The sequence below is a fragment of the Syngnathus leptorhynchus genome, chromosome 6 (genome assembly GCF_054491065.1).
Source record: "Syngnathus leptorhynchus isolate UIUO chromosome 6, UIUO_Slep, whole genome shotgun sequence".
Classification (NCBI taxonomy): domain Eukaryota; kingdom Metazoa; phylum Chordata; class Actinopteri; order Syngnathiformes; family Syngnathidae; genus Syngnathus; species Syngnathus leptorhynchus.
The window spans coordinates 15,559,127-15,578,184 of NC_141200.1; the positions used below are offsets into that span (position 1 = coordinate 15,559,127).

General features: G+C 48.2%; 2 long non-coding RNA genes across 2 annotated transcripts; both read right to left on the reverse strand.

Moving 5' to 3' along the window:
- Positions 1 to 862: 862 nt before the first annotated feature.
- LOC147056166 (uncharacterized) lies at positions 863 to 1,892 on the reverse strand. The gene is made up of 3 exons (XR_015066458.1): positions 1,737 to 1,892; positions 1,074 to 1,132; positions 863 to 988 (listed from the first exon to the last, which is right to left on the reverse strand). It is a non-coding gene; the product is annotated as an uncharacterized LOC147056166 (long non-coding RNA).
- A 12,288-nt stretch (positions 1,893 to 14,180) lies between these two features.
- LOC147056167 (uncharacterized) lies at positions 14,181 to 15,290 on the reverse strand. Its single transcript, XR_015066457.1, has 3 exons — positions 15,137 to 15,290; positions 14,474 to 14,532; positions 14,181 to 14,388 (listed from the first exon to the last, which is right to left on the reverse strand). It is a non-coding gene; the product is annotated as an uncharacterized LOC147056167 (long non-coding RNA).
- Between the last annotated feature and the right edge of the window lie 3,768 nt (positions 15,291 to 19,058).

Below are 19,058 nucleotides of genomic sequence, written 5' to 3' on the forward strand. Positions count from 1 at the left end.
GGTGGTCCCCCAGGTGATCCCCCGGGTGGTCCTCCGGGTGGTCCCCCAGGTCCACCTCCACCAGGTCCCCCACCAGAGGGTCCCCCTCCAGAGGGTCCCCCTGGTCCACCTCCACCGGGTCCCCCTCCAGATGGTCCCCCTGGTGGTCCCCCGGGTCCACCTCCACCGGGTCCCCCTCCAGATGGTCCCCCTGGTGGTCCTCCGGGTGGTCCCCCTCCACCGGATCCACCGGGTCCCCCTCCAGATGGTCCCCCTGGTGGTGCCCCGGGTGGTCCTCCGGGTCCCCCGCCACCGGGTCCACCTCCACCAGATCCCCCTCCAGATGGTCCCCCGGGTGGTCCTCCGGGTGGTCCCCCTGGTGGTCCCCCTCCACCGGATCCACCACCACCGGGTCCCCCTCCAGATGGTCCCCCTGGTGGTCCTCCGGGTGGTCCTCCGGGTGGTCCCCCGGGTGGTCCCCCGGGTCCCCCGCCACCGGGTCCACCTCCACCAGGTCCCCCTGCTGATGGTCCCCCTGGTGGTCCGGGTGGTTCTCCGGGTGGTCCTCCAGGTGGTCCACCGGGTCCCCCGCCACCGGGTCCACCTCCACCAGGTCCCCCTCCTGATGGTCCCCCTCCTGATGGTCCCCATGGTGGTCCCCCGGGTGGTCCTCCGGGTGGCCCCCCTGGTGGTCCCCCGCCACCGGGTCCACCTCCACCGTGTCCCCCTCCAGATGGTCCCCCTGGTGGTCCCCCGCCACCGGGTCCCCCTCCAGATGGTCCCCCTGGTGGTCCCCCGGGTGGTCCTCCAGGTGGTCCCCCTGGTGGCCCCCCGCCACCGGGTCCACCTCCACCGTGTCCCCCTCCAGATGGTCCCCCTGGTGGTCCCCCGCCAGCGGGTCCCCCTCCAGATGGTCCCCCTGGTGGTCCCCCGGGTGGTCCCCCGGGTGGTCCCCCTGGTGGTCCCCCAGAACCCTGTCTCTTTATCATAGCAGACAGACAGCTGGTTCCTGGGATACAGAGTTGACATCTTTGTTACATTATAATCTTTAACCTACTCTTTGTTACTCGGTAATTGAAAGTATGATGACCTACCAAACAGCAGAAGGGCAACAGTGAACACCTTTAGATTTATCATTCTGGCTGGTGATGTTCTGAAAGACAGTAAAAAGGAACATAGAATTACTTTTCAGAAAATTTTAAGTGCTTATTCATATGCTTATTTATTGCTATGAAAAATATTGTCCTGTCCCGTATTCGTGAAAATGACACCATTCCATCCTATCATCCTGTTTTGGAGGTCAGCTACATTAAAAAAGCTTAGATAAATTAAAATAAAACTAAACGTTGCCTTTTTTCTTTAATTTAGTTTGTTACCCCCCTCTTCCCCACCTCTTGCTTGGCCTGTCACGATAAAAAATTATTTTACAGATGATATAGGACTATGTATGCTTGATTTTACTCCATGTGTCGCACTTTTTATGCAACTGTGATTGAAATTCAGCAATGTAAAACACAAACCGTAGTACTAGAATGAAAAAAAAGTAATTATCATTTGATTTTTTTTTAATCTTCACAAGCAAGGTAGAGAATGCTCTGTCTCCAATTTTTACAATTTTATTGGACAAGCATGAAGCAATAACCACAGTGATCCAAGTCCAAATGCATTATTTTCACTTCCACAGAATTTGACACCAAAAAGATCCAACATGAATATTGTGTTCGCTGAAAACATTAGAAGATGGGGAAAGGACTCACCACGCTCAATTAAGTTTGCTCTTGGAGGGCCTGTCGGCTCTTGCTTTGGTGTCGCTCATGCTCCTGTGTCTCTTCTGTCACCTCACAGCTGATAACAGCAGTCTTAAATCACTTGTCCCGCCAACATTAGGGTGGGGCTGGTGTTAAGGTGAGCCAGTAGATTATTTATATTTTTGTTTTCTATTAGGTGGGCCTTGCCAAGCAGCATTTCTTCTTCAGGTTTGTATTTATTATTTGCGTGAGTCACTTTGAAGTGGAATCTTATGTACTTGGCGTCCTCGCAAGTTTGTTAATCCACCTCACAACATTAGATGAAGGCCAAAGTGGCTTGTACCAATTACGATATTGTGCTTGGCACATTTGTTGAAAAAAGTTGTGCGCAAAATTTGAATGGCCGTGGGTCAGAGTCATCCAGTAAACAGAGGGTCAACTGTTCCATTCCAGCTCTGTCTGAGTTATGTGTCATGTCCTTGGTCAAAATACTTAAAACCTCTTGCCTCCAGTGTCTCTCAAAATGGTGTACGGTTGGGTGTGAATCTTTAAGAGTGGTCAGTAGACCCTTGATGCACACTGACTTCCTCTAGTGTTCTAGTGGTCCATCGAGTTTGCTAATTGTGTTAGAAGCTAATGGATTTTTGGTAAACCTTTGAAAACCCTTGTGCAACAATGCTAGTTTTCATGGAAAACACAAAATTGTCTGGGTGACCCCAAACCTTTGAACGGTAGTAGACATGTTTACTTTGGTGCCGTTTCTGTCACGTCTGTCTATTTTTGTTCATTAGCAAATACAATGCGGACGGAGAGCCATTTTGCAAGGTTAATTCTTCATAGGTCATTTCATTCATATTAAATTTCAGTCTGGAGGTGTGAATTTGACTATGTTTGACATGAATGCTTTATTTATTATACTTTTGTGTGTGTGTGTGTGTGTGTGTGTGTGTGTGTGTGTGTGTGTGTGTGTGTGTGTGTGTGTGTGTGCGTGTGTGCCTGTGTGCGTTTGCGTGTGTGTGACAAAAACAAGAAAAAAAAACATGCCCAACAAAGTCTTCTTTTGAAGAAGCGCATTCATTCCCGTTTAGATGTTTGCTTTGTTGTATCACAGCAGATAAAGATAGAAATTGCTTTGTCAGCCCTCTGAAGTATTCTGACGTCATGAGGGTGCGGCATTTTTTGAAGGTCACGCTGTCATTAGGGTGAGGCATTTAATTAATTTTCCTTTTGTTCCCACACTTACAAACGTTGGTTTCTATTAGCTGAGTCTTGTTGAGCAACGTTTATTCTTTGTATTTCCTTAATGTAACATATAATTTAAGTCACAACAGACCACTGTTTTCATTTGGCATCATCTAATTTTAACACGCTCTTATCTGTTTACAACTTTGACTTTTTCTTATGGCCGCTAGACAATTGTTTGAAGTACTGTAGGGTAAAATATTACAGTCGGGGGGACTCAAACGAAAATTGTATTGCAACGTCTTAACAGCTCAGTGGCGCACTGGGTAGCACGTCTACCTCACAGTTAGGACGGTGCGGGTTCGATTCCACCTCCAACCCTCCATGTGTGGAGTTTGCATGTTCTCCCCGACCCCGCGTGGGTTTTCTACGGGCACTCTGGTTTCTTCCCACATCCCAAAAACATGCCGATTAAGCACTCTAAATTGCCCCCAGGTGTGAGTCAGAGTGCGGATGGTTGTTCGTCTCTGTGTGCCCTGCGATTGGCTGACAACCGGTTCAGGGTGTCCCCCGCCTGCTGCCCGATGACGGCTGGGATAGGCTCCAGCACGCCCGCGACCCCCGTGGGGACTAAACAGTTCAGAAGATGGAGGTCTTAACAATTATGCAACTTAAGAAAACCTGAGAACAGAGCAGTGCATTTGAAATACGGTAAGGAAAAATGTTACAATTGGAAAACAATTCAAAGAAAATACTGCAATGTCTTAACATGTGAATTCTTACATGTTCGCTTCTTACATGTTCGTTTTAAGAGTGGTCAGTAGACCCTGACTTCCTCTAGTGTTCTAGTGGTCCATCGAGTTTGCTAATTGAACTGTCACGGCTGTGATGTGTGTCACTGTCTCGCAATGCTGGAGGATGTCTGTTGATGAGAAGTTATTGAACCCTGGGTCACGCCGGGTCGACGTGACCAGATTTGGATTTCTGAAAAAGCGGACACCATTTTTTGGAGGGGGACGTGGTAATTCTTTGGAGGGGGGGTGTCATTTTTTCTTTTTTTTTTTTTTTTTTTTTTTGGAGGGGGGGGGGGTCATATGTGTCATGACATGGTGTCTGTATAGCAATTGCATTTATTGGCCCGAATAACAAAAAACAACATATATACAATAACAAAAACATATTTACATACACCAACAAAAATAGTTGTACACTGACATTTTTTAATTTTATAGTGGTACACTAAGTAAAAAAAGGACAAAAGAAATACATCCATTGGTGCATGTGAAGAAAAAAAAGGGCTCCTCTACAGTCCTCCTTCTGCGAGGTGCGTTGGCACCTTTATTTGCCAGAGACACGTAAGCGCCTGCCTTGCATCTCAAGCACTCAGCTTCATAATGATCACGATTTATTCAACACTTCCATGAACGTGCATTTTCGTTTGGGCATTGCTTGTAAACACTCGGTGTAGACTGGCCAGCCCACCCTACTTTGTAGCAAAGTGACTAAGTTTGAGGAGAAGGGCGTGACTTATTTGCGAATGATACAGAAAAACCTGTGATTGAGTGAAATGGAACGGAGTGGCAATTCTATTGACAATGTACTGTACATGTAATATGTTAGAGGCAGTCCAACAAAATCCCAGACGATTTTGAAATTCCCCCCGAGGAGAGGACTGCCAGGAAAAAACGACGGAGACACAGGAGAAACACATCCATACCCAGAAATGCCACTGCAACCTACACATTTCCAATCTGCAACAGTGTTAGAGTGGTGCTCACTTATTCGCAAGAACCACACGGGAGACAGTATGCCTTTTGAGCACTTGCAAGTGGAAAATTTGTTCGTAACTGTGTGTACAGCGATGATCAAACGAAGTCTGACTTCTTGCAAGAGAGTATTTATTGAGAGAAAACAGTGTGGTGGTGATATTGGACAGGGTGGGGGTGAACCGCTGGCCTCAGGTCAGATCATAGCAGGGGGTGTAAACAGGACAACTTAGATTGCTTTCTCTGCAGCTGGTCAATCAGCTCAAAGGATCTTAGCACTGTGTTCTACTACTTTGTTAAGTCGGGACAAGTTTGGTTAATTATTACAGGTTACATTCCAACATAAGCATAGGACCAAACTAATTTATCAACCCTAACAGAGTCTGTGGATCTATGATTGGACTCTATAGCCATCAGAGAACACACCATGAGGGGCCTAAGTGTACGTCATCATCAGATACGATGGACAACCATAAGCAAGCGTGTGTGTGAGTGTTTGTGCAAGTGTGTGTATGTGTGTTTATGCATGTAAGTGTGTGTGTGTGTATGCGCGTGCGTGTGCATGTGCGCCAAGCTGGAATTCGTAAACTGGAAGAGGAGAGTACTGCCAGGAGGGAACAATGGAGACACAGGTGGAACACATCCATACCCAGAGATGCCAGTACCACTGCAGCCTACACATTCCCAATCTGCTACAAAGTCTGTGGATCTAGGATTGGACTCTGTTGCCATCAGAGAACACACCGTTAACAGCATGAGTGGAAGTCATCAACGGATACGATGGACAACTATGAGCAAGCCTGTGTGTGTGTGTGTGTGTCTGACAAAAACAAACAAAAAAACATGCCCAACAAAGTCTTCCTTTGAAGAACCACATTCATTCCCGTTCAGATGTTTTCTTTGTTGTATCACAGCACAGTTTTCTTTGTTGTATCACCTGGTAAGATCTAGTTAGGGGTGCTGAAGAGGAGGGTCCGTCGATAGGTCAAATCTTGGATTCAGGAGGAGCAGTGTGGTTTTCATCCTGGCCGTGGAACAGTGGACCAGCTCTATACCCTCAGCAGGATCCTCGAGGATGCATAGGAGTTCGCTCAACCAGTCCACATACGTTTTGTAGACTTGGAGAAGGCGTTCGACCGTGTCCCTCGAGAAGTTCTGTGGAGGGTGCTTCGGGAGTACGGGGTGCCGAACCAACTGATAAGGGCGGTTCGGTCCCTGTATAATCGATGCTAGAGTTTGGTCCACATTTCCGGCAGTAAGTTGGATTCGTTTTGCAGTGAGGGTTGGACTCCGCCAAGCCTACCCTTTGTCACAGATTCTGTTCATAACTTTTATGGACAGAATTTTTAGGCGCAGCCGAGGTGTTGAAGGTGTCCGGTTTGGGGACCTCAGCATTGCGTCTCTGCTTTTTGCAGACAACGTGGTGCTGTTGGCATCTTCAAGCCGTGATCTCCAGCTCTCACTGGAGCGGTTCGCAGCCGAGTGTGAAGCGGTTAGGATGAGGATCACCACCTCCAAATCTGAGTCCATGGTCTTCAGTCGGAAAAGGGTGGAATGCCCTCTCTGGATCGGGGATGAGATCCTGCCCCAAGTGGAGGAGTTCAAGTATCTTGGGGTCTTGTTCACGAGCGAGGGCAGGATGGAGCGTGAGATCGACAGGCGGATCGGTGCAGCGTCGACTGTAATGCGGACTCTGTACCGGGCCATTGTGGTTAAGAGAGAGCTGAGCCAAAAGGCAAAGCTCTCAATTTACTGGTCGATCTACACTCCTACCCTCACCTATGGCCATGAACTATGGGTCGTGACCAAAAGAACAAGATCCCAGATACATGCGGGCGAAATTAGTTTTTCCCCACAGGGTGTTTGGGCTCTCCTTTAGAGATAGGGTGAGAAGCTCTGTCATCCGGGAGAGACTCGAAGTAGAGCCGCTGCTCCTCCAAGTTGAGAGGAGCCAGATGAGGTGGCTCGGGCATCTCACCAGGATGCCTCCTGGACGCCTCCCTGGGGAGGTGTTCCAGGCATGTCCCACCGGCAGGACACCCAGTGGACGACCCAGGACGCGCTGGAGAAACTACGTCTCTCAGCTGGCCTGGGAACGCCTTGTGATTCGCCGGGATGAGCTAGACGAAGTGGCTGGGGAGAGGGAATTCTGGGAGTCCCTCCTAAAGCTGCTGCCCCTGCGACCTGACTCCGGATAAGCGGAAGAGTATGGATGGATCACAGCAGCTAATGAAAGATGGAAATTGCTTTGTCTGCCCTTGGAAGTATTCTGCCGTCATTAGGGTGCGGCATTTAATTGAAGGTCACGCTGTCATTAGGGTGAGGCATTTAATTAATTTTCCTTTTGATCTCACACTTAGAAATGTTGGTTTCTCTTAGGCGAGTCTTGTTGAGCAACATTTGTTCTTTGTATTTCCTTAATGTAACATGTAATTTGAGAGTCACTGTTCTCATTTGGCATTTTCTAATTTTAACACGTTCTTATCTGTTTGCAACTTTGACTTTTTGTTCTGGGCGAGATGGTTGTTTGAAGAACTGTAGGACAAAATGTTACAGCCGGGGGAATCAAAGAAAATTGTATTGCAATGTCTTAACAATGATGCAACTTGAGAAAACCTGAGAACACTGAACAGTGCATTTGAAATACTGTAAGGAAAAATGTTACAATTTAAAAACAATTTTAAAACAAAATACTGCAATGTCTCAACAATACACGCAGATTCTTACGTCCGCCCATTATATAAATGAAGAGGAATGTATTAAACGTGTTAGGCACTAGGCATTAGGGTGAGGCATTTAATTAATTTTCCTTTTCTTCTCACACTTTCAAACGTTGGTTTCTATTAGGCGAGTCTTGTTGAGCAACATTTGTTCTTTGTACAGTCAAACCTTGGTTTTCGAACGTCCCAGTTCTCGAACAAATCTGAGTTTGAGCAAAAATTTTGAGATTTTTTTGCTTGCGATGTCGAACAAAAATTGGGAGCTCGAACCACGCGAGAAAACCCGACCGCGTAGACCGGATGCTGACTGACTCCGTTTGTTGTTATTGTATTTTCGTCATTTTGAGGATTGTTTCAACCCCTAATCATGGCTCCAAAGAAAGCAAGTGGGAGCAGTAAAACACAAAGACGCTCTTAAAGCAATGCGACAGTGAGCGCCCGGCGCGCTGCGGTTGGGCGATCGGACCAAATTAAGCTCCAAAATATAAATATACAGCGCTCGTGTGAATCAGTGCACCATTGCTTGTCATTGCAGCCCATGGCTCTACGTAGTGCCGTTTTTAGTCAAATTTGTCCTCTTGCAAAAAATGCATCCAGAATCAAATATGCTTTGATGAAAGTTTTATAGATTACATTCTTTTTTTTTTTCAGACTATGGCCGACAAATGAAATATTCCAACTGAAAATACATAGTGTGTGAGAAATTACGAAAGAAACCAAGTCTTTTACAGTACAGTACAAAATCTATGATAGGCCTATACAACAGGTGTCAAAGTCAAGGCCTGGGGGCCAGATACGGCCCACCACATCATTTTAAGTGGGCCACAAAGACACAGTGCATCGAATTTACATGTCAATTCCAAAATTTCAAATTGTTTTCACTTTTAAAAAATAGAAATATTGATAGCAATTTTTATTACCATTTATTTTTTTAATAAATTTTATTTTTAAATATTTGATTTGATTTCAACATTTCATTTTTAAATATTTGACTAGTTTTTATTAGTCTTTGTTTTGAAAACTAGTTATTCATCAGTTTATTGCATTTTGCAAGGAAGGCCAGATTTGATAAAGTGAAGGGGCCCAGGGGCCAATAGTTTTTTCTGACATTTTTTAACTACAAAACCTTCATGCAAATACACACTGTTATAAAACAAATTTCGTTGTCCCAATGGTCTTTATTTTTTAAATGACAAGACAACCAAACATAATCCACTCAGGCTGTCACGTGCTTGCGCCACCTGCTACTCGACCACGCCCCCTCCTATCAACGGACTCGCCGTCACCTGTCGCGGGCTCATGGAGTGCGCTATAGTTGCGCAGCCTGCGCAAACCCACTTGTCAGCCTGTCTCGTGATGCCGCATAGCTCACCCGTCCCTGTGACCCTGACTCCCTTTGTCATTTTGGTACGCCTTTTTTGATCCGTCTGTCTAGTCCGTCTGTCCGTGCTGCCGATTACTCTTCTCCTAGAAGTCTACCAGTCCGCAGCCAACACGTTCCAGTGAGAAGCCCAGCAGAATGCTATGCCACCAAGTTCGCCATTCAGCACTCCCGCTTTACAATCACACCCCAGTCCGATTGCCGCTCCAATGCCCCACCGTTCCCTTTCCTCCCCACAATAAAGTCTCTGTCGCTCAGCATTTGGCTGTACTGTCTGATCCCTTACAGTACAGGCTGACCATTGCTATGCAGCCAACGAGCGACGAGATAGTATTGTGCCGACTGGAGCGTACAGAGACCGCAATCAGTAGTCTGTCAGCTGACATCCGGACACTGATTGAGATGGGTTAACAACAGCAGCAACAGCTGCAGCCACAGCAACAACTGATCAATCATCAGCAACAAGAGATGACCCAAGCCCTCTGGGGACTGTCGGTCACCACTTCTCCCAGACGCGTTTCTCCGGCTGCTGCCGCACACACCGCTGCACCCACGCCCCGCACCCACGCCCCGCCCGTCTGCTGAGGCCAGGAGGCTCATGGACGTTCCGGAACCCTGTCTCGGCAATATTGAGAAGTTCGACGGAGATGCCAAGCATGTCAGGGTATTTGTGACCAACTGCCACATTATGTTCAGTCTCCAGCCAGTTACGTTCGCGACCGAACCAGCCAAGGTGGAGTTCGTCCTGACCCACCTCATGGACGAAATACGGCTGTTGGGAATGGCCGAATATGAGATGGCTCCTGCGTGTGATTCGTTCGACGCCTTCGCGGATAAACTACTTTGATTATTTGACCTGGGCTCCGCCACCGAAGACCTTGCCAAGGAACTGACGACGCTGCATCAAGGTAACCGATTGGTGGCGGAGTATGCCCTTAAGTTCCAGACGATGGCTGGCAGCAGCGGATGGAACACCCCAGCGCTTGTGAGTACCTTCCTCCATGGACTCGCCAAATATATGAAGGACGAGCTCGTGTCCTATGATCGCCGTCGGAGCCTGGAGGTCGCGATGGGCTTAGCGGCCCGAGTTTACCAGAAGATCCGAACTCGGCAGCACGAGCGGGAATGGAGATTCCTGCGGAATCCGCGTAGTCACCCTCCCCCATCTGCTCGGGACCCACCGACCACGCCGCCAGCCGAGCCTATGGAGCTGTCCCAGTGTAGCAGCCAGGACAATCGACTCCACCCGTGCGCCTTCTTTTCTCACCGCCTGTCAGCCGCGGAACGGAAATTTGACATCAGCAATCCGGAGCTCCTTGCGGTCAAGCTGGCCCTGGAGGAGTGGCGGCATTGGCTGGAAGGCGCCACCACTCCGTTCATCGTCTGGACCGACCACCATAACTTGGAGTACCTGAGATCGGCCAAGAGACTGAATGCGAGGCAAGCTCGGTGAGCCCTTTTTTTGACCGCTTTAAATTCTCACTCTCTTACAGACCACGTTCCCGCAACGCAAAAGCGGACGCCTTGTCACGTTTATTCCAGGGAGGGGAGGAGGAACGGGGACCGGCTCCCACTATCCTCCCAAACTCAGTTCAGGTCGCGCCAGGCGGAGGCTGCCTCGTGCGATCAACCCGGTCCCAGCAACTGCCCGGAGGTTCGCCTGTTCGTCCCAGAATAGCTGCGGTCATCCGTCCTGCAGTGGGCGCACGACTCACTTCTTGCCTGTCATCCCGGGGCTGCCCACACGAGGTACGTGGTGGCTCGACATTTATGGTGGCCCATCGGGCAAGAAGACACCCGCGATTAAGTCCGGGCCTGATCCATTTGTAACCGCTGTAAATTGTCTAATCGTCCTCTAGCCGGGTTGCTCCAACCTTTGCCCGTTCCCTGGCGTCCCCGGTCTCACTTGTCGATTGACTTTGTTACGGGCCACCCGCCCTCGGAGGGGAACATGGCGGTTCTCATGGTAGTGGACCACTTTAGCAAGATGACACATTTCATTCCTCTGCCTAAGATCCCACCCAAACTAAGAAAAAAAAACTCGACTTGTAGTCTGAAAATTATGGTAATTAATTTGAACATTGTTGCCTGCTTTTTCACTACAATCCTACTTCTCTTTTCTTTTTCTTCACTTTTCTACTTTTGATTTTCTGTTCCAGGTATGTGACTGAACGTTTGGGAGGGGAAAAAAATGTGTGATGCTCTGTGGCTCTACCTGCGTTTTGCCATCTCTCTCAGCTGTAGGAGAGCTCAGATGATGACCATGCATATGTGGCCAAGATTAAAACTACATTCACATAAAACCTGGAGACACGAAAGGAGAATGCCAACATTGCATATCTTAATTTGCTACTGCTTTGGACCGTAGATTCAAAGACCTCAAGTGTCTATTTAGTCAAGAAACAGTTGGTTATTTGCAGAAAAACGTGAGGGAAGAAAATACAATAACAAATAAAAAGTTACGTAAGGTTTTTGGCTGCTTCATCTGAGTCTGATTCTGAACAGAATGAGGACTCAGTGGAGAACAGTGTTCGTCAATATAGAGCAGAGCGCACCATCGGTGCACAGTCCAGTCCATTAGAGTAGTTGTCCAAACATGCAGGTTCACACAGCAGTCAGGCCTGTTATGCATAGAAGTACACCTACGACATCTGTTCCCTGTGAAATGTTGTTTTCTCTTGCTGGCCATAATGTACAGAAGAAGAGAGCTACTTTGTCACCTGGAAGTATTAAGAATATTCTATGTCTCAGCAACAGGCTTATTACAAAGACGTAAACCTGTTCTGCTTTAAATTGAGATTCACTGTGAATGTTTTATTTAACTGCAAATTTAGCCCAGCAAAGGTTCTGGCACTTTAATTTATATGACAGTTTCAATAAAAAGTGTGTCATACATTACTTTGGATTTTTGTGGATTTTGTGTATCATGCAATTAATCGTGATCAATCGCAAAGACCTAATGCAATTGATTGCAATTGATGAAGGCTGCAGGCACAGTCAAGCCCCACTCCCTTGAACTGTGAAGCGCATGTACTAACGATTGTGCCAACATGCCTCCCTATTATTATTATCAAGATCATTAATAATAATATTATAGTATAATTATAATAATAGGATACAAGCGAATGAAAGAAATGAGTTTCCTCCGCAGGGTGTCCGGGCTCTCCCTTAGAGATAAGGTGAGAAGCTCGGTCATCCGGGAGAGACTCGGAGTAGAGCCGCTGCTCCTCCACGTTGAGAGGAGCCAGATGAGGTGGCTCGGGCATCTCATCAGGATGCCCCCTGGACGCCTCCCTGGGGAGGTGTTCCGGGCATGTCCCACCGGTAGGAGAGCCCGGGGACGACCCAGGACGCGCTGGAGAGACTATGTCTCTCAGCTGGCCTGGGAACGCCTTGGGATCCCCCGGGATGAGCTGGATGTAGTGGCTGGGGAGAGGGAAGTCTGGGAGTCCCTTCTAAAGCCTCTGCCCCCGCAACCCGACCCCGGAGAAGCAGAAGAAGATGGATAGATTATTATTGTTTTTTTCATTCGTTTGTCCTTCGCTTTCGAAGATGACCATGTGACTTCACAGTGTCTTATGTGTGCAGAGTATGTTTACAAGGCAGCAGGCGACTGCAGTTTAATTGCATACCAATGAGCGTCTGATTTGAGGTCACATGCAACCATCCAAACTGGAAGAAAAGTCATCTTTATTACATTCATTCATTTACACATTGGCATCCAAATTAAATTGGTGTCCAGGTGGGTGTTTTTTATCCAGAGTAACATGTGACTGCACGGGTTAGCTATCGGTCCCTGTGGCTAATAATGATATGAAATAAAGTGTGGTCTAAATGGTGGTCTGCAATGCAAGGTAGATCCCTTTAATTCTCAGTAACAGGTGCTCTGGGTGTATCTTTTTTTATTTTAAATTATGGATCAATCCCTGGGGATGGTGCTGCATGGTATGGTGGCACATGTTGCCCATATGGACAAGGTTTTGATGGCCCAATTAGCCAGGGTGGTGGTGGCCAATATGGACCAAATAGTGGTAGCCCGGGTGGTCCAGGTGGTCCTGGAGGACATGTATTCCCTGGTGGTCCTGGTGGGCCCTCTGGTCCAGGTGGACCAGGCAGTCCTGGTGGACCAGGCAATCCTGGTGGACCAGCTGGTCCTGGTCCAGCTGATCCCGGTGGACCAGCTGGACCCACTGTCCCAGGTTGTCCGCTGGGACCAGGGGGGCCAGTTGGTCCCAGTGGACCAGCTGGTCCTTGCGGACCGGCTGGCCCTTGTGGGCCAGATGGTCCATTTGGTCCCTGTGGACCCTCTGGCCCTGGTGGTCCCTCTGGTCCTGGTGAGCCATTTGGTCCTGGTGAGCCATTTGGTCCTGGTGAACCTTCTGGTCCTGGTGGACCTTCTGGTCCTGGTGGTCCTCCGGGTGGTCCCCCTGGTGGTCCTCCAGGTGGTCCCCCTGGTGGTCCTCCAGGTGGTCCCCCTGGTGGTCCTCCAGGTGGTCCCACTGGAGGTCCCCCAGGTGGTCCCCCTGGTGTTCCTCCGGGTGGTCCCCCAGGTCCACCTCCACCGGGTCCCCCAGGTCCACCCACACCAGGTCCCCCTCCAGATGGTCCCCCTGGTGGTCCTCCGGGTGGTCCCCCAGGTGATCCCCCGGGTGGTCCTCCGGGTGGTCCCCCAGGTCCACCTCCACCAGGTCCCCCACCAGAGGGTCCCCCTCCAGAGGGTCCCCCTGGTCCACCTCCACCGGGTCCCCCTCCAGATGGTCCCCCTGGTGGTCCCCCGGGTCCACCTCCACCGGGTCCCCCTCCAGATGGTCCCCCTGGTGGTCCTCCGGGTGGTCCCCCTCCACCGGATCCACCGGGTCCCCCTCCAGATGGTCCCCCTGGTGGTGCCCCGGGTGGTCCTCCGGGTCCCCCGCCACCGGGTCCACCTCCACCAGATCCCCCTCCAGATGGTCCCCCGGGTGGTCCTCCGGGTGGTCCCCCTGGTGGTCCCCCTCCACCGGATCCACCACCACCGGGTCCCCCTCCAGATGGTCCCCCTGGTGGTCCTCCGGGTGGTCCTCCGGGTGGTCCCCCGGGTGGTCCCCCGGGTCCCCCGCCACCGGGTCCACCTCCACCAGGTCCCCCTGCTGATGGTCCCCCTGGTGGTCCGGGTGGTTCTCCGGGTGGTCCTCCAGGTGGTCCACCGGGTCCCCCGCCACCGGGTCCACCTCCACCAGGTCCCCCTCCTGATGGTCCCCCTCCTGATGGTCCCCATGGTGGTCCCCCGGGTGGTCCTCCGGGTGGCCCCCCTGGTGGTCCCCCGCCACCGGGTCCACCTCCACCGTGTCCCCCTCCAGATGGTCCCCCTGGTGGTCCCCCGCCACCGGGTCCCCCTCCAGATGGTCCCCCTGGTGGTCCCCCGGGTGGTCCTCCAGGTGGTCCCCCTGGTGGCCCCCCGCCACCGGGTCCACCTCCACCGTGTCCCCCTCCAGATGGTCCCCCTGGTGGTCCCCCGCCAGCGGGTCCCCCTCCAGATGGTCCCCCGGGTGGTCCCCCGGGTGGTCCCCCGGGTGGTCCCCCTGGTGGTCCCCCAGAACCCTGTCTCTTTATCATAGCAGACAGACAGCTGGTTCCTGGGATACAGAGTTGACATCTTTGTTACATTATAATCTTTAACCTACTCTTTGTTACTCGGTAATTGAAAGTATGATGACCTACCAAACAGCAGAAGGGCAACAGTGAACACCTTTAGATTTATCATTCTGGCTGGTGATGTTCTGAAAGACAGTAAAAAGGAACATAGAATTACTTTTCAGAAAATTTTAAGTGCTTATTCATATGCTTATTTATTGCTATGAAAAATATTGTCCTGTCCCGTATTCGTGAAAATGACACCATTCCATCCTATCATCCTGTTTTGGAGGTCAGCTACATTAAAAAAGCTTAGATAAATTAAAATAAAACTAAACGTTGCCTTTTTTCTTTAATTTAGTTTGTTACCCCCCTCTTCCCCACCTCTTGCTTGGCCTGTCACGATAAAAAATTATTTTACAGATGATATAGGACTATGTATGCTTGATTTTACTCCATGTGTCGCACTTTTTATGCAACTGTGATTGAAATTCAGCAATGTAAAACACAAACCGTAGTACTAGAATGAAAAAAAAGTAATTATCATTTGATTTTTTTTTAATCTTCACAAGCAAGGTAGAGAATGCTCTGTCTCCAATTTTTACAATTTTATTGGACAAGCATGAAGCAATAACCACAGTGATCCAAGTCCAAATGCATTATTTTCACTTCCACAGAATTTGACACCAAAAAGATCCAACATGAATATTGTGTTCGCTGAAAACATTAGAAGATGGGGAAAGGACTCACCACACTCAATTAAGTTTGCTCTTGGAGGGCCTGTCGGCTCTTGCTTTGGTGTCGCTCATGCTCCTGTGTCTCTTCTGTCACCTCACAGCTGATAACAGCAGTCTTAAATCACTTGTCCCGCCAACATTAGGGTGGGGCTGGTGTTAAGGTGAGCCAGTAGATTATTTATATTTTTGTTTTCTATTAGGTGGGCCTTGCCAAGCAGCATTTCTTCTTCAGGTTTGTATTTATTATTTGCGTGAGTCACTTTGAAGTGGAATCTTATGTACTTGGCGTCCTCGCAAGTTTGTTAATCCACCTCACAACATTAGATGAAGGCCAAAGTGGCTTGTACCAATTACGATATTGTGCTTGGCACATTTGTTGAAAAAAGTTGTGCGCAAAATTTGAATGGCCGTGGGTCAGAGTCATCCAGTAAACAGAGGGTCAACTGTTCCATTCCAGCTCTGTCTGAGTTATGTGTCATGTCCTTGGTCAAAATACTTAAAACCTCTTGCCTCCAGTGTCTCTCAAAATGGTGTACGGTTGGGTGTGAATCTTTAAGAGTGGTCAGTAGACCCTTGATGCACACTGACTTCCTCTAGTGTTCTAGTGGTCCATCGAGTTTGCTAATTGTGTTAGAAGCTAATGGATTTTTGGTAAACCTTTGAAAACCCTTGTGCAACAATGCTAGTTTTCATGGAAAACACAAAATTGTCTGGGTGACCCCAAACCTTTGAACGGTAGTAGACATGTTTACTTTGGTGCCGTTTCTGTCACGTCTGTCTATTTTTGTTCATTAGCAAATACAATGCGGACGGAGAGCCATTTTGCAAGGTTAATTCTTCATAGGTCATTTCATTCATATTAAATTTCAGTCTGGAGGTGTGAATTTGACTATGTTTGACATGAATGCTTTATTTATTATACTTTTGTGTGTGTGTGTGTGTGTGTGTGTGTGTGTGTGTGTGTGTGTGTGTGTGTGTGTGTGTGTGTGTGTGTGTGTGTGTGTGTGTGCGTGTGCGTGTGTGCCTGTGTGCGTTTGCGTGTGTGTGACAAAAACAAGAAAAAAAAACATGCCCAACAAAGTCTCCTTTTGAAGAAGCGCATTCATTCCCGTTTAGATGTTTGCTTTGTTGTATCACAGCAGATAAAGATAGAAATTGCTTTGTCAGCCCTCTGAAGTATTCTGACGTCATGAGGGTGCGGCATTTTTTGAAGGTCACGCTGTCATTAGGGTGAGGCATTTAATTAATTTTCCTTTTGTTCCCACACTTACAAACGTTGGTTTCTATTAGCTGAGTCTTGTTGAGCAACGTTTATTCTTTGTATTTCCTTAATGTAACATATAATTTAAGTCACAACAGACCACTGTTTTCATTTGGCATCATCTAATTTTAACACGCTCTTATCTGTTTACAACTTTGACTTTTTCTTATGGCCGCTAGACAATTGTTTGAAGTACTGTAGGGTAAAATATTACAGTCGGGGGGACTCAAACGAAAATTGTATTGCAACGTCTTAACAGCTCAGTGGCGCACTGGGTAGCACGTCTACCTCACAGTTAGGACGGTGCGGGTTCGATTCCACCTCCAACCCTCCATGTGTGGAGTTTGCATGTTCTCCCCGACCCCGCGTGGGTTTTCTACGGGCACTCTGGTTTCTTCCCACATCCCAAAAACATGCCGATTAAGCACTCTAAATTGCCCCCAGGTGTGAGTCAGAGTGCGGATGGTTGTTCGTCTCTGTGTGCCCTGCGATTGGCTGACAACCGGTTCAGGGTGTCCCCCGCCTGCTGCCCGATGACGGCTGGGATAGGCTCCAGCACGCCCGCGACCCCCGTGGGGACTAAACAGTTCAGAAGATGGAGGTCTTAACAATTATGCAACTTAAGAAAACCTGAGAACAGAGCAGTGCATTTGAAATACGGTAAGGAAAAATGTTACAATTGGAAAACAATTCAAAGAAAATACTGCAATGTCTTAACATGTGAATTCTTACATGTTCGCTTCTTACATGTTCGTTTTAAGAGTGGTCAGTAGACCCTTGATGCACACTGACTTCCTCTAGTGTTCTAGTGGTCCATCGAGTTTGCTAATTGAACTGTCACGGCTGTGATGTGGGTCACTGTCTCGCAATGCTGGAGGATGTCTGTTGATGAGAAGTTATTGAACCCTGGGTCACGCCGGGTCGACGTGACCAGATTTGGATTTCTGAAAAAGCGGACACCATTTTTTGGAGGGGGACGTGGTAATTCTTTGGAGGGGGGGTGTCATTTTTTCTTTTTTTTTTTTTTTTTTTTTTTTGGAGGGGGGGGGGTCATATGTGTCATGACATGGTGTCTGTATAGCAATTGCATTTATTGGCCCGAATAACAAAAAACAACATATATACAATAACAAAAACATATTTACATACACCAACAAAAATAGTTGTACACTGACATTTTTTAATTTTATAGTGGTACACTAAGTAAAAAAAGGACAAAAGAAATACATCCATTGGTGCATGTGAAGAAAAAAAAGGGCTCCTCTACAGTCCTCCTTCTGCGAGGTGCGTTGGCACCTTTATTTGCCAGAGACACGTAAGCGCCTGCCTTGCATCTCAAGCACTCAGCTTCATAATGATCACGATTTATTCAACACTTCCATGAACGTGCATTTTCATTTGGGCATTGCTTGTAAACACTCGGTGTAGACTGGCCAGCCCACCCTACTTTGTAGCAAAGTGACTAAGTTTGAGGAGAAGGGCGTGACTTATTTGCGAATGATACAGAAAAACCTGTGATTGAGTGAAATGGAACGGAGTGGCAATTCTATTGACAATGTACTGTACATGTAATATGTTAGAGGCAGTCCAACAAAATCCCAGACGATTTTGAAATTCCCCCCGAGGAGAGGACTGCCAGGAAAAAACGACGGAGACACAGGAGAAACACATCCATACCCAGAAATGCCACTGCAACCTACACATTTCCAATCTGCAACAGTGTTAGAGTGGTGCTCACTTATTCGCAAGAACCACACGGGAGACAGTATGCCTTTTGAGCACTTGCAAGTGGAAAATTTGTTCGTAACTGTGTGTACAGCGATGATCAAACGAAGTCTGACTTCTTGCAAGAGAGTATTTATTGAGAGAAAACAGTGTGGTGGTGATATTGGACAGGGTGGGGGTGAACCGCTGGCCTCAGGTCAGATCATAGCAGGGGGTGTAAACAGGACAACTTAGATTGCTTTCTCTGCAGCTGGTCAATCAGCTCAAAGGATCTTAGCACTGTGTTCTACTACTTTGTTAAGTCGGGACAAGTTTGGTTAATTATTACAGGTTACATTCCAACATAAGCATAGGACCAAACTAATTTATCAACCCTAACAGAGTCTGTGGATCTATGATTGGACTCTATAGCCATCAGAGAACACACCATGAGGGGCCTAAGTGTACGTCATCATCAGATACGATGGACAACCATAAGCAAGCGTGTGTGTATGTGTGAGTGTTTGTGCAAGTGTGTGTATGTGTGTTTATGCATGTAAGTGTGTGTGTGTGTGTGTATGCGCGTGCGTGTGCATGTGCGCCAAGCTGGAATTCGTAAACTGGAAGAGGAGAGTACTGCCAGGAGGGAACAATGGAGACACAGGTGGAACACATCCATACCCAGAGATGCCAGTACCACTGCAGCCTACACATTCCCAATCTGCTACAAAGTCTGTGGATCTAGGATTGGACTCTGTTGCCATCAGAGAACACACCGTTAACAGCATGAGTGGAAGTCATCAACGGATACGATGGACAACTATGAGCAAGCCTGTGTGTGTGTGTGTCTGACAAAAACAAACAAAAAAACCTGCCCTACAAAGTCTTCCTTTGAAGAACCACATTCATTCCCGTTCAGATGTTTTCTTTGTTGTATCACAGCACAGTTTTCTTTGTTGTATCACCTGGT